The sequence below is a fragment of the Cyprinus carpio genome, chromosome A13 (assembly GCF_018340385.1).
Source record: "Cyprinus carpio isolate SPL01 chromosome A13, ASM1834038v1, whole genome shotgun sequence".
Lineage (NCBI taxonomy): Eukaryota > Metazoa > Chordata > Actinopteri > Cypriniformes > Cyprinidae > Cyprinus > Cyprinus carpio.
The window spans coordinates 27636022-27652108 of NC_056584.1; positions in this window are offsets into that span (position 1 = coordinate 27636022).

A 16087-nucleotide genomic window follows, 5' to 3' on the forward strand; every position below is an offset into this window, starting at 1 on the left:
TGTAGAACCACGGCCTGAGGTGAAATAAGCTTCAATGTGCTCCCCTCCACTACCTCACAGCTCAAATACTGGAGAACATCCTGCTTCTTTTTCCGAGCCACCCCAGCTTTGTTACGCACTGATGAATTCAGAGCGGTCGTCCTCCCAGATTTACGATGGCATACGTCCCCTCAGGCTGGCAGGTCATAGCGTCTCCTCACAGACGGCTCTGGCTCTGCTGGCGTTATCTGTAGCATTTACTAAGTACATATTTACCAGCACACAACTCCTGCTAGAATATCGGTGGGTTTGCAGGACGCCTCGCTGGAGCAAACTGGGGGGGGAAACGGGATTAGGACCAAATTAATGCTGTTATCTGTGTGAACACAGCTGCAAAGATGGAACAATATAAACATATCACACTCGAAAACGGAATTTCACCTCCTCGTAATGCCTGTGGTTCATCAGTTTAATTGTGTCTAGAGACCAATATTTGACCACACATTATTGAACTTCATTTGCTGATATCTCTTGAAATTTCACACTTTTTAATAGTTGGCATGAATGGCGAAAACACCATTTCTGTCTCTTTTGTCGGTAAAATCTATGTATTATCACCCCCCCTCCATTAAAGGATCTGATGGGCCCATCAAAGAATTTAACCACCCTCACAGTCATTTATGTCTGAAGCACCTCTAGTTTTTAATTTCAATCGAGTCATGTTCATTCTTATGATATGCATAGTGTCGCGTCTCGGCCTGAATGAGAAGGAGAGTACCGCACGCGAATTAGTGAGAAAATGATAAGGAAACGCTGTTTTAAGCCGTTGATTGAGACATGCACTGGTGAGATGGCTCCTGTTGCAATTAACGCAAACCTGAGCAGCGCTAATCATATTTCTTCTGACACTAAGAGGCGATTCAAAAGACGAAATGTCTGTTTTTGATTTTTTATTGGTCATTACTCATGCACGTGTGCTTAATGCATTCTCATTGATTGTGTGGTGTTTCTAGGATAACTACTGATGTTGGGTTGGGCGTCTTTATGGTTTTTTTTTTGTTTTTTGGGATGGTTGTTTTACTGGCCCAGGTCAAGTTTGACAAATCTTTTAGATGCTACATACCCACGCCCAAATATAATCATACCCCTACTTGGACGAAGACCACCATCCTAAAATCTGCAAGAAGTGAGCTATGTATTTGTCATCTTACATTTGTGTAAAGAATAAGTTTGGCTCTGTGAAATAATGTTCTGACTTAGGAAATTGGTAGTAAATTGTATACAAATAAATACAAGAAATGGGCAAGAATCCACTGAATTAAAGCATGAAAGTTTGATGCTTGACTAACATGGACTGGTATATTTTCCTTATAAAGCATACTACAATACTTCTGTTTTATTAATAGCTTTGTAAAAAAAAATATATATATCAATATATATTTATTATTAAATAAAAAAATCTTAGGTGATAAAACACACAAATAAAGTATAGTAATAAAATCACTGTAAATATTAATTTTAACAATATTTATTTATTGTTGCTTCATGTGATTATGTAAGTTACGATTAATATATAACTGTATTATTATTAAATAAAAGCCCATTTTCACACTCTATTAGTTTATTATATTTTTTGTTATTTATGTTATTTATTGATCATTAAATTTGGAATGTTTTTTTCTTCAAACTTTTTTTGTCTCTCAAACTAAACATTATTATAATTATGTGCAGAAGTTTTCTAGTTACTTTGCATTGAGGTATTAGTTGTTCAGTAGTAGTAACCATAATCCTAAGATTTATATGCACGAATTGATAAATGCATAATACAGGTTTTATGGGTACACTAATAAAAATAATGTATTTTTAATATTGTATTTATTTTTTATTTATTTTTTAATTAATCTCCCATTGGAGGTGTGGCTGCCAAAAATATTTAAGACATTTTAAAATAGTAGAAGTAATAATAATATATTAATAATATGAAAAATTGCAAAATACAGTTTTATGATAATGGTATTTAATTATAATATTATTTTTTTTCAAATTTCTTATCCATTGGTAGACTGTTGCAAAGAGTATTATGAGAATTTAATGTTTAGATATACTCTATTTGTATATAAACCTAAGTATAATGAACATTTAGTAGTACATAAAGGAAATGTAAAAAATATTTTAAATAACATTTTTATTTAGATAAATATTTATTTAAATATTTATTTATTTTATTTATTTAAATATTTAATTTATTTATTTTTAAAAAATTTGAACCTTGTTTTTCTCTATCCGTTTTAGAGGAAATGTAGTTTCTCGAGGGCATGAACGCTGCAGGATAATTACGTGCGTTGTAGAGGTTTTGTTTCAAAATCATGATCTATCAGCTATATTGACCACAAAACATCCTGCCTTAATTTGCTGTTTGAGGGGAGATAATGTCATTTCCTAGTGCTCTTTAGGTAATTAAACGACAGAGAAACATCATCACATTGAGATATTGACCACAGAGCGTGCTGTCTGAAAGAGAGGTGTTTTAATCGCAAAAAGCACCGAGGCATTTTCTGATGTTTGCAGATGCTGGCATTTGTTTTTCCTTATTCAGATAATCGTTAGGCCTCTCATCCGTTCTCCAGCGGAGCAGAGATGCGGCTAAATGAGCAGGAGTGTTGTGTTTCTCTTCAGATCTGACCAGGAGAAACGTTAGGAGATGTTTCCAGAGCAGACGGTTTAATTGTTTGACGGGCCGTATGAAGACGAGTGGAGGGAGGATCACGAGGTGTTTTGTTTGAGTGTTTTCACTTGACTTCCCTGTGGGGAAACGGCCCGTCGCTCAAGATTAGCTTCATGTGCAGCCTGTCTGAAATGATGCTGAAGTGATGGAATCGTTCTGTTCCCAAACTGTTACAGCATTAACTAGATCGAAAAATTTAGTATTTCATCAAATTCAAGTATATTTATATTTAGGGTTGTGTTTAGTCTAATTTTAAAACGTCCTGCATTGGCATCAACCTTCAAGCGTTGAGTATAGTAACCAAATTTAGTCTTATATCAGTAATTGTTTTTATTAAATTAAATATAACCAACATTATTTCTGTTTCAGGGTTATTTTGTTGTATTTATTTATTATTATACTAAAACTGAAACTAAAATTAAAACCATAAAAAAAATTCTTTACTTGAAATAAAATGTTCACTGACGTAAAATAAAAAAAAGAAAGCAATAAAATATAAGAAACTTATTTCAGCTGGTTGCAAACACACACACACACACACACACACACACACACACACACACACACACACACATATATCACACACACACACACATATATATATATATGCAAAATCTCATCACGTTGTATTTTATATAACTTTAATGCTGTATATCAGAGCGCTCCCTTTGACCTTTTGACTGAATTGTCTAGCAACTTTTATGATGGCTGTTGTTGTGTTTATTAAATATGTATTATTCAAATCATATTTATTTTAAAATAATAGTAGTAATTATAGTATTTAGTATTGAGAAATGGTGTGAGTTACTCCATGTGATATTTAATTTACATAAATTACACCATCATAAGACGACAACAAAATGTACTTCTTATCTAATCCACACCAAAGACTCCGTTTATATTGAAAGAGACTGAAACACGGTTGTAAACAAAGGAAGTTATTTTTTACCTTAAGATATAAGATGAAATAAAAAAATAAAAAAAGCAGCGATCACATCAGAAATCACAAATAACACATAACAGATAGTACGACAAAGATATCGCTTTCCTCAGCGGACATTCAAACTAAAGTTTTATTGTGAATATGAGATTTTGCTGAAGAATGAATGCTGTATCAGATGCAATGTACAGTCGTGGCCAAAAGTTTTGAGAATTACATAAATATTTGGTAATTGGAAAAGTTGCTGCTTAAGTTTTTTATAATAGCAATTTGCATATACGACTCCAGAATGTTATGAAGAGTGATCAGATGAATTGCATAGTCCTGTCTTTGCCATGAAAATTAACTTAATCCCAAAAAAAACCTTTCCACTGCATTTCATTGCTGTCATTAAAGGACCTGCTGAGATCATTCAGTAATCATCTTGTTAACCTCAGGTGAGAATGTTGACGAGCACACAGGCTGGAGATCATTATGTCAGGCTGATTGGGTTTAGAATGGCAGACTTGACATGTTAAAAGGAGGGTGATGCTTGAATCATTGTTCTTCCATTGTTAACCATGGTGACCTGCAAAGAAACGCGTGCAGGCCATCATTGCGTTGCATAAAAATGGCTTCACAGGCAAGGATATTGTGGCTACTAAGATCAACAATTTATAGGTTCATCAAGAACTTCAAGGAAAGAGGTTCAATTCATGTAAAGAAGAATGGCTTCAGGGCATCCAAGAAAGTCCAGCAAGCGCCAGGATCGTCTCCTAAAGAGGATTCAGCTGTGAGGGATCGGATGTGCCACCAGTGCAGAGCTTGCTCAGGAATGGCAGCAGGCAGAATGTGTGCGCATCTGCACGCACAGTGAGGCGAAGACTTTTGGAAGATGGCCTGGTGGCAGCAAAGGGCAGCAAAGAAGCCACTTCTCTCCAAAAAAAAACATCAGGGACAGATTGATCTTCTGCAGAAAAGTATAGTGAATGGACTGCTGAGGACTGGGGCAAAGTCATATTCTCCGATGTAAGCCCCTTTCCGATTGTTTGGGGCATCTGGAAAAAGGCTTGTCCGGAGAAGAAAAGGTGAGCGCTACCATCAGTCCTGTGTCATTGCAACAGTAAAGCATCCTGACATCATTCATGTGTGGGGTTGCTTCTCATCCAAGGGAGTGGGCTCACTCACAATTCTGCCCAAAAACACAGCCATGAATAACAGAATGGTACCAAAAACACCCTCCAACAGCAACTTCTTCCAACAATCCAACACACATTTTGGTGAAGAACAATGCATTTTCCAGCACGATGGAGCACCGTGCCATAAGGCAAAAGTGATAACTAAGTGGCTCGGGGACCAGAATGTTGAAATTTTGGGTCCATGGCCTGAAACTCCCCTAGATCTTAATCCCATTGAGAACTTGTGGTCAATCCTCAAGAGACGGGCTGGACAAACAAAAACCCACTAATTCTGACAAACTCCAAGAAGTTATTATGAAAGAATGGGTTGCTATCAGTCAGGATTTTGGCCCAGAAGTTGATGAGAGCATGCCCAGTCGAATTGCAGAGGTCCTGAAAAAGAAGGGCAACACTGCAAATACTGACTCTTTGCATAAATGTCATGTAATTGTCGATAAAAGCCTTTGAAACCTATGAAGTGCTTGTAATTATATATCAGTACATCACAGAAAAAACTGAAACAAAGATCTAAAAGCAGTTTAGCAGCAAACTTTTTGAAAACTAATATTTATGTAATTCTCAAACTTTTGGCCACTACAGTAATCACACTCGCTCAGTCCATCTCTCTCTCTCATAATACTCTACTGTACATACAGTGAGCTTTTAATACAGTGATACAATAAGCTTTCAATGAAGCAACTCAACATTCCTTCGTTACAAAAATTCTAAAGTGATGTTTTTGAATTAGTAACGGATCTTGAGCTCAGCTGTTAAACTGTCAAAGTGAGATCGGAATCCATGGTGGAAGGGAGTAGTTTCACACAAAATAAGGTTTTTAAAGACACTTCGTTGTTGGTTCTTTTTTATTTATACACTCGTGCCGTCGAGCTGTTGTATAAATTCAATATCAAATGAGTAGCCGTGTGATATGGCTGTATATCAGCATTATGTGATTACCTACATACAATATATATATATATATAATAATATATAATATATATATATAATATATATACTCATATTATATATAATTTTTTTAATTACTAAAAATGTCAAAATGTACAACAAAATTACATAAATAAAAAAAATGATTCAGTTTATAAAAAGAAAACTATAACAGTAACACAACAATAACAAAAATAACAAAAGTCTTAAGATCTAAAAATTTATTAAATTCACCCATTCACCCATTACTTTGTTAAAAAAAAAAAAAAAATACAGTAAAAACAATTAAATATTATTAGAATTTAAAACAGCTGTATGTTATGTGAATCTCTGTTTAAATTTAATTTATTATTATGTGATGTGCAGCTGTATTTTCAGCATCATTACTCCAGTCTTCAGTGTCACATGATCTTCAGAAATCATTCTAATATGATGATTTGCTGCTCAAAAAACATTTCTGATTATTATCAATAATTAAAAAACAGTTGTGCTGCACGATATATGTTTCTGGAACTGTGATACATTTATTTCCCAGGATTCACAGATGAATAGAAAGTTCTAAAGAACAGCATTTATTTGAAACCAAAATCTTTTGTAACATTATAAATGTCTTTACTGTCACTTTTGATCAATGTAATGCGTCCTTGATGAGTAAATTATTAATCTTACTGACCCCAAATTATAGTTTACATGTAACAGTGCCCTAGAATTTGGCCAAAACAAGGTATATTATCTACGATGTCTTGAAATTCTGTCTAGATAGGAGCTCAGTGGGTTTTGACAGTGTGTATCACATTAGGTTTATTGTTGCTCTTGCACGCTCAGAGATTCTGACACATGACCTTCCCATCCCTGCGGTGGCATTACTGGGGTTTAATGCAGGACTACACAAAAGATGATATTACACACACAGAGTCCTTAGTTCCTGCATCCTTCAATGAGTCTTTAATTACATTACATACAAAACAGAATACACCACTCATCTGCCGTGTGAACATACAGTGCTGCTGGAGTCGCGGAGGGAGGTTTGAACGTCTGCTTAATTAAGAGAGCTGCCCTCATGTTAAGGTCTACTGCTAAACCAGCAGAACACAGCTAGCTTCATAAACCTAAATGAGGAGCTGAGATACAGTTTGAACCTTAGAAAGATCATAATATATATATATATATATATATATATATTATATAATATATAGAATATATCTATATATATATATATATATATTATATATATTATATTTTTTTTATAATTTGTAACAAGGACATAATATATATATTGTAATTAATTAAGTGTAGTTAAATAATAAATATATATTTAATTAAATAATAAAAAACATAAAAATAATAAGTGGAAATATTCCAAAATAAAAAAATACAAAATCATTTATTCAAAATGGAAAAAACGTTTGTTTGTTTATTTGTTTTCAATTCATATCTTTTATTTCTTTATTGTATTTTTATGTGTATTTTCATTCATATCCCTTGTAGGTATTGCAGAACTGAAATAAAGTCAAAATAATAATAAGATAATAAACATAAAATAATAAAAAAAATCAAAAAAAAAAAAAAAAAAACAATAAAAACTGCTGATATAATAATAATATATAATAATGATTAGTATTATTATAAAACTAATAATTGCAAGATTGCTAAATGCAAATACAGATTTCACGTCCAGTAATAAACATATTCATGAACGGTATTATTTAGTCTTTTTCGGTGTTTTCATTAATCCTCCATTGGTAGATGTGGGTAAGACAAATAGTAGTATTATGTTTGTCCTGAGTTAAAAAAACACAAAACAAACCAAAAAATAATTCAATTCAATTCAATTTCAAGTTTTATTTGTATATGCTTCTTTTACGATACAGATCATGATAGCAATACAGAACATAAGTTTCTAAAATGCAAAATAGTATTCTCCGTGGGTGCCGGTCATTTATGTATATCATCGTCGAAATGTCAATAAATCAATAAAAAACGTAAACCATCGATTAACCTAGTAGTAGTTGTGGCAAAACTTATACTAAATGTGGTAGTTAATTTGTCTCTGGGTATGCCCTGAAGGTCCTCTGATATTTAAGGTGTAGTAACTGGAGCTTGTGTAACCGTCACGGATGTAACTAAAATAGTATACTAATAAAGATAATGATAATGATAGGAATAATCATGCAAATGCACAGACTATTCATGGTGGCGTACTAATATCTATATCGCTTAATTATAACATACCTCCCATTTAGTAGTTGTGGCAAAAATATTAATTTTTTGACCCCTATTTAAGGTAGTAATAAAACCGTCAATTTCCATATATTTGACCATTTAAATTTTTTTATAATCTATCGACAGCTTTTGCTGTAGATATTAATATGTTTCCATTTAATTTTAAATGCAAAGTTTTTTTAGGAGTATTAGAGAATGATGATCTACATTTAGTGTATTTATTTAATGTATTTCCTAGTGAGGTACGGCAAGACTCATTTTTGGACATTGTCACATGGTCACGCATTTTGGAACTTGATTTCGTCTCCCCGCCCACTCCTCTCTCTCCTCTCCGCCCTCTCCTCGTCGCGTCCGTCTCCTCTCGTCTCCTCTCCTCTCCATCTCTTCTCCTCTCCTCTCCTCTCGTCTCCTCTCCCTCTCCCTCCCCTTTACTCTCTCGGCTCCTTCCGCTCCGCTACTCTCCTCGCCTCGTCCTCATCTCTCCTCGGCTCTCCTCTCCCGCTCCTCGTCTCTCCCTTCTCCTCCTCTCCTGCCACTCTCCTCTCCTCTCCTCGTCGCTCCTCTCTCTCCTCTCCTCTCCTCCTCCTCTCCTCTCCTCTCCTCTCCTCTCCTCTCCCTCCCGCATCTCTCCCTCGTCTCTTCTCCTCTCCTCGTCTCTTCCTCCTCTCGTCTCAATCGCTTCTCTCTCTCTCTCGTCTCATCGCTTTCTCCCGCTCGTCTCGTCTCGTCTCCTCCTCGTCTCGTCTCTTCTCATCCTCCTCTCCTCGCCTCGTCTCGTCTCGTACTCGCTCGTCTCGTCTCGTCGCGTCTCCTCTCCTCTCCCCCTTTACTCTCCTCGTCTCCTCTCCGTCTTCTCTACTCCCCTCTCCTCTCTCTCCTCGGCTCGTCCTAATCTCCGTCGGCTCGTCTCGTCTCGCCTCTGTCTATCCTCTCCGCTATAGTCTACTCCTCTCCCTCCTAGCCTCTCCTCCCTTCTTCCTCTCCTCCCTCTCCTCTCTCTCCTCTCCTCTCCGCGTCTCTCCTCATCGCCTCCCCCCTCGTCTCATCCTCTCTCTTCCTCTCCTCTCCTCGCTCGTCTCATCTCGGCTCTCTCGCCTCGTCTCATCCCCTCTCCTCCCTCGCTTCCTCTTCTCTTGCTAGTCTCTTCTCGCTCTCTCATCTCTCCTCATCCGTTCTCTTTTTTTTGATATTACATTTTATATTATTATTATTTATTTATTTATCTCCTCTCCTCTCCTCTCACCCCCCCCTTATCTCCTCTCCTCTCCTCTCCTCTCCTCTCCCCTCGTCTCGTATCTCTCCTATCGTCTCGTCTCGCTATCTCGTCTAGTCTCGTCTCGTATCCCTTCTCACCTCTCCTCTCCTCCTCTCTCCTCTCCGCGCTCCTCCGCGGATCTTCTCCTCGCCCTTCCTCTCTTCGTCGCCTCTCTCTCTTCGTCTCATCCTCAGATCTCCTTGTCTCTCCGGCTCTCCTCGGCTCGTCTCGCTCTTTCTCCTCTCGTCTCTCTCCTGGCTCTCCTCGTGTCTCTTCGCCTCTCATCTCCTTCCTCTCCTCTCCTCTCCTACCATCCTCATCTCTCCCGCTCATCCTCTCCTCCCTCTCCTCCGCTCTGCGCCTCGTCCTTCTCCTATCCTTTCCTCCTCCTCTCCTATCCTCGTCGCTCCTCGGCTCTTCCTCCGCTCCTTCCTCTGACCTCGTCTCGTCTCTCCTCGTCTCGTCCCTCATCTCTCCTTGTCTCTCCTCTCCTCGTCCTCGTCTCGTCCTCAGCTCTCTCTCCCCCTTCCTCTCTCTTCCCTCTCCTCGTCTCTTCTCCTCTCCTCTGCTCGTCTCATCTCCTCTCCCCGTCTCATCTCTCCTCGCTCTCCTCTCCCTCTCCTCGTCGCGGCTCGTCTTCCCGTCTCCCTCCGCTCCTCTCCTCTCCGTCTCGTCTCTTCTCCCTCCGCGTCTCTCCTCTTCCTCGGCGCGTCTCTTCTCCGTCTCGCTCTCCTCCTCCGTCGCTCCTCGCGTCGCCTCTGTCTCGGCTAGTCTTCTCTGCTCGTCTCGTCTCATCTCTCCTCGTCTCTTTCTCCTCTCGTTCTCGTCTCTTCTCCTTCTCCTCTCGTCTAATCTCCTTCCCTCTCGTCTCGTTCTCGTCCTCCCGCGTCTCGTCTCGTCCTCTCCCTTCTCTCCTTTCCCCCCCCTTCCCCCCCACCCCCCTCCCTCCGCCTCCTCGTCTCGGCTCGTCTCGTCCTCTCGTCCTCTCCCCCTCTCCCCCCCACCCCCCCCCCCCCCCGTCTCTCCTCGTCCCGCTTCTCCTCTCTTCCTCTCTCGCCTCTCCTCGCTCTCCTTCGTCTCTCTCATCTCTCCTTGTCTCCTCCTCGTCCTCGTCTCGTCTCTCTCTTTCTCCTCTCGTTCTCCTCTCCCCTCAGCCTCGTCTCGCCTCGTCTTCGTCTCTCCTCGTCTCTCCTCTCCTCTCCTCTCCTCATCTCTCCTCGTCTCTCCTCTCCCCTCCTCCTCTCCTCTACTCTCCCCCTCGTCTCTTCTCCTCCTCCTTCCTCTCCTCTCCTCGTCCTCGCTCTCCTCGCTCTTCTCCTCTCCTTCTCTCCACGTCTCTCCTCTCCTCGTCTCATCTCTCCTCGTCTCTCCTCTCCTCGTCTCGTCTCATCTCATCTCTCCTCTCCTCTCGGCTCTTTCCGGAATGTCTCTCCTCTCCTCCCCTCCCCTCCCCCCCCCCCCCCCCCCCCCGCTCCCGCTCCTCTCCGCTCCTCTTCCTCGTCGTCGTCTCTTCCTCGTCTCGTCTCGTCTCACGTCTCTCCTCTCTCCCTCGTCTCGTCTCGTCTCGTCGCGTCACCGTCCCTCCCGCCGTCTCGTCTCTCTCCGATCTCCTCTCCTCTCCTCTGTCTCTTTCCTACCGTCTTTCTCTTTCTTGTCCCGTCCCGTCCCTTCCATCAGATAATGGAGCCATGGATTTGGATTCCCTTGTCTTTTACTCCCTCATTCTAAAATAGCTGAATAGCCTCTCGAGCTTCACCAGCGCTAACTGTCACACATTTTCTGCACTCATCACCTGCCTGATTCTTCAGCAAGCGCTCGCTAGACGTATGCAGAGCCTCACAACAGCCTTATTACTTCGCACATCCTCTTGTGCATTTCTCTTCTTTTTTTAACTGTGTTTATTTTCCCACGTGAGCCTGATAACTGCCTTTGTGTTATGTTCACACTCTTTGCATGGTTCTGACCACTTCGCCCAACCTTCCTTTCTCTGAATGCCAACGATCAATTGATTTGCAGCCTTTTAAAAACACGAATGTTTGTAACAACAGCGTTTCATATGTTCGGGCACTATGTATGCACATATATTGTCCCGGGCATGGTGCAATAAAATCTTTGTTGGGTGCATTTCTTCATAATTTAAGGTAATATTTAGGCCTGAACATCCGCCACCATGGGGGCAATCCACAGAGTGCCTTGAGATGAGACCGTTCTTCTGATACTTGCTTCCAGGGTCTCCTGGTCTCCCACACATACACACTTTGGCACATTTTAATACGTTTCGTTCCTCCCGAGTGTGGCACACGGCGAATAGACGGTTTGCAAATTCACATGAAAAATGCTATATTTGCCCTCGAACCATTGTCAGCAGAGGGAAACCAAATTACAGGACTTGCTGAAAAATACTGCAAGCCTATAAAAAATGGAAATTCATTTGGCAGGTTTGCCGCCTAAGTGGAGTTTTTTCCTGTAAAAAGATTTGCGTTTTCTCCTGTGCTCCGTTTCAGTCACTGCATGGACTGTTTGTTGTTACTAGTCAAATCTAGCATTTTCAGACATTCAGTTGTACGCAACAGGTCTACAACAACTATATATAGAGCTCCAAATGAGTAATGGCTGCATTGTCCGGATTAATAATTATGCATTTATGACATTCTGGCTTTTATCGCAAATGGCTTTATGGGTAGGCAGTTTTCCTTAAATGCATGCAAACCCGTTTTTGATTCTCCGCATTGCTGCTGTGCTTTCTTCTGCTCTGTTTGGATTTCGTGTAATGCCATAATATATAATATAAATCTATACTGATGCGAAATACTTTTTTTGAAGGGTGTGTAATAAAAGACCAGTTTAAATAAAAACTGCCTATTTACCCAACTATACACACACATCTTTATACTTACTAAAAAAAATTTCTATAATATACATTACGTTGTGCATCTACTGCAAATCAGTTCATATGAAGACGAACATTTTGATGTCTTTAAAGCTAACAGATAACAAGAGAAAAATTAACAACAAAAATAAATATAAGGGTGACCTTAATGTTTTAAATGACATCTAGAATCATCCTTTTTAGCGGTGCAACTGAATCTTATTTATGCTTATTAAAACTGGTTTTGTTGACTTGGCTACATTCAATCTGTTATTGCAATCAAATGTTGCAGCCCCCCAGATGCACTGCTATGACGAAACTATTTTCCACGAAGTTAGTTTAGAGAGTAGGAATATTAAAATATCTTATCATTCATTCACTACTGAAAAAAACTTATAAAATGATTTTAAACTCAGAAAAATAGACTATTTTACTTACTATGTGTCGGGAATGTTACTCTAAAATGAAGCTTCAGGGAACCTATTACCCAACTTAAATCAATGCACGTTTAACAAGTTAATGAAAAATAGATTTAGGTTGATTTAATTAAACATTTTTAGGTTGCAAACATTTAGTTTTGTGCGCTCTGTTGAGGATAAATCTTGAAATTTCATCAACTTATAATATTGCTGTGTACTTTAAAATGAAATGTGTTACTTGCATTTACACTCGTTTGAATTTTTTTTTTTTTTTTTTTTTTTAAATTTGGTAATTTTAATTTGATTTCATGAACATCATCTTGCTCACTTTAAAAATTGGGTTTTCTAGTTCTAGTTCCCAGCATGCTCGTTGCATAGGACCTGGAATAAGGAGAATTAAATATGTTACTTGGGTTCATTAAATGTACATGCGAACAATTACGTAACATTTAGCAGGGCCCCGATACCTAGCTGTTCTTTTAAAACTGGCAAACAGATTAAGATTCATTGCCTCCAGAGCCACAACTCAATTATGATGAACTTTAATTTCTCACATCTGAGTAATCAAATGCTACACATACATCAGTGCAGGTTTGTTAGTTACACTGTATTTTACAGGTATGTGTACTTACAGTGTACTTTACCTAAGAAAGTACTGGATAGTTTAAGGTAATGGGTTAGAAGGTTAGGTTTAGGGTTAGTACCTAGTATTAACCCGTTATTGTAATTGCCCATAATAAGTACATAATATATATGTCATGCGAACAGGAACTGCAAAAATAAAGTGCTGCCGTTTGAACATAATTTTATTTGAAATTGTCATAGCTTAAAACTGTTGCAATTCATTTTGCTTGTTTGTTGAGGCTAACCACTTGTTTTTAGTGTTAAATTGTGTTGTTAGTTTGGCAACATCCTAACATCATACTCTTCATTTGCAATAGTTTTTTTGTGTTAGATTTCTTTGTGTTTTTTTCGGTCTTCTTTCTAAGTTTGGTTCCTTTTTTTTTTTTTTTTTTTTTATTGCCACTGATCAGTTTGAGATTTGGGGTTATTATGGCTTTTCATAATGTGTTTTCTCAGACTAGTGCGAAAGAAAACATCCAAAATACACTATGTATGTAAGTATTTATTTTATCTTATTTGCATCTGTAGATTTTTCAACATTTCATAGTGTTATACAACATTGTATATTTTACACAGTACAACATTTTATGCATTTTATGTCTTATCCAACATTTGATTTGAAAAAATATTTTGTCAACCCAATATTTATTATTTTATTTTATTTTATTTATTGTATTTTATTTATTTTATTTTATTTTATTGATTTATTTTATTTTATTTTTATTTTATTTTTTTACAGATATATAGTTTTTATTTCCCTGATTTATAGTGTTGATAAAAATGAGATAACTAAAAATACATTCTGTATAGAAGCCCTGTACTTTCTATGTCAACAAAATATGTAAAAAAAAAAAAAAAAAACATTTTAATATTCAGATGGTTCAGAATTTCCGGTTCTGGAAATGAATACAAGATTAGTGCATGTTTAAATTAGTTAATGCCTATTGTTTATTTCTCTCCTTTTTTTTCGGGTTTTCTTTTGGCATATTAAATAATGCCTGTAATTTTGCATATTTTAAACATAATTTCAGAGAAGTTAATCAAAAAATAGTATAAATCAAAAAAAAAAGTTTGCAATTCCTAATTAACTATTTTTTAGCCCTGGGGAAGTATGGTGATAAATATTAGTTCTATTTTTTAGCCTATGTCCACCGGGGTGTTCCTTGCCTTAATCTAATTGCAAATTGGAATGGTTTCACTCAATTATTTGTATTTTGCCAGGCTATTAATGTCCATCTCTATTGGAGTCCAATAGTAAGTCGAGTCTCCTCTTGTGTTGGTTTTTATGTGTGAGAAAGCTCACTTGGTTCGAAGCAGAGATCTAGTCTTTGTCCCGCTGTACGTGAAACCCTTCTCGCGTCCTCTGTAGAGAAATCCTTCGCGCGATTGTTTGAAAGCCTAATTTCCCCAAATCATTGTTTTCCTTCCTCAAACGAACCAACTGGGTGCAGTTTCTCTCGCAGGAACCCTCTTAAGCTGTATTACACTTCTCACGGTGTCCCGCTCAGGACGCGCTTTTTTTCGTTTCAAGTGAGGTGTGAGTTGTTGCGCTGATGGTTAGTATATTTGTGTTATGAATGAAGACGTTTAGCTGGCCTTCCTGCGCTGGTGTGATCTGTAGAAACGAGTGGAGAGAGAGAAACACTCTGATCTTATGAGGACAAGATGCACCATGGGAAGCGTTACAAGCGTTCGAAGGCTGTGAAAGTAGAGCTAACCTAACAACTGTCCCAGAAAGACAGAGAACAGAGCGAAAAAGTGTGGTGGATCCTCACAGAGCCTCTCATGAGCGGGTCTGTAGTCATATCACTTCACCCCCAAAATCATACCCATGAGATGCGGTTTTTTTTTTGCATTTCTAAAAGTCCGCTTGCTGTTACAAGATAAAAAATGCAGGCACTGGTGTGAAGTAGATTGTGATTAGTCGCATGACTAAACAGTAGTGTCAAACATTGCAAAATTTATCAGTTTATATGTCCTAGATTAAAAACCGGATTGGAAGTTTATGGAAACTGGCAATAGAAAATCTGTTTGTAAAATATCATCTTCACTTACAAGTGCGATCAGTCGTCGAATATTTAAAATAAGCTATTGTACAAGGAATAGAACGTAGGCCTGAAAAAATCATTTTCAGTCAGAAGTTTGTTTGTTTTGTTTATGTTGTTTTTTGCCTTTATGCCCTTGTTTTTTATGGACCATGTAAGATCTTTAATTTCCCATTTTCATAATACATGTCATACATTTTGACAACATTTTCACCCCATTAAAGCCAACAGACCCCCATGAAAATAATTTCACAATTATGAAGATATTACTATGGTCCATAATATAAATACAGACATACAGAGAGAGAGCGAGAGAGATGTATATCTCAGACATTATCGAAAAAAACATTAATTATACTTTTATATAGAATATAGCTTCCATTTTTATACTAATGGCATACAGACACTTACATCTGAATACATATATATTCATGTTTATTTTAATATTTTTTTCTTTTGTTTTTAGCTTAAATATGACACTCAACTATGACCAAAATGTAGGCAAAAAAGCGAAAAGCACAGTGTAGTTGTGTCCTGACAGAAAGAGTGCACGATTAGAACAAGGGCGGCATAGAGGCGAAAGGGCTTTGAAAAAAAAAAAGTGACGAGAGCGATTACTATGAGATTGAATTTTCTCAGAGGCCTGACCCACGAGAGAATATCCCATCATCCACCTTCTGAGCAGGAATTAGTTGATTATACACTGCACCGTCTAGCTCCCGTCTTCATCGTGCTTCTCACGCGCTGAAGTAAAGCCCCCCAGGCATCCAGCACACGTGGTGGTCATGCGCTTCAAAACTGTTTGCCTCTGTTTTACGCTTGTGTGAGAGCGAACACCCTTTTTATCACTCCAACCCGCAGTAAAACCACAGCATCCGGCGGGGAAATGAAATGACTGATCACAGC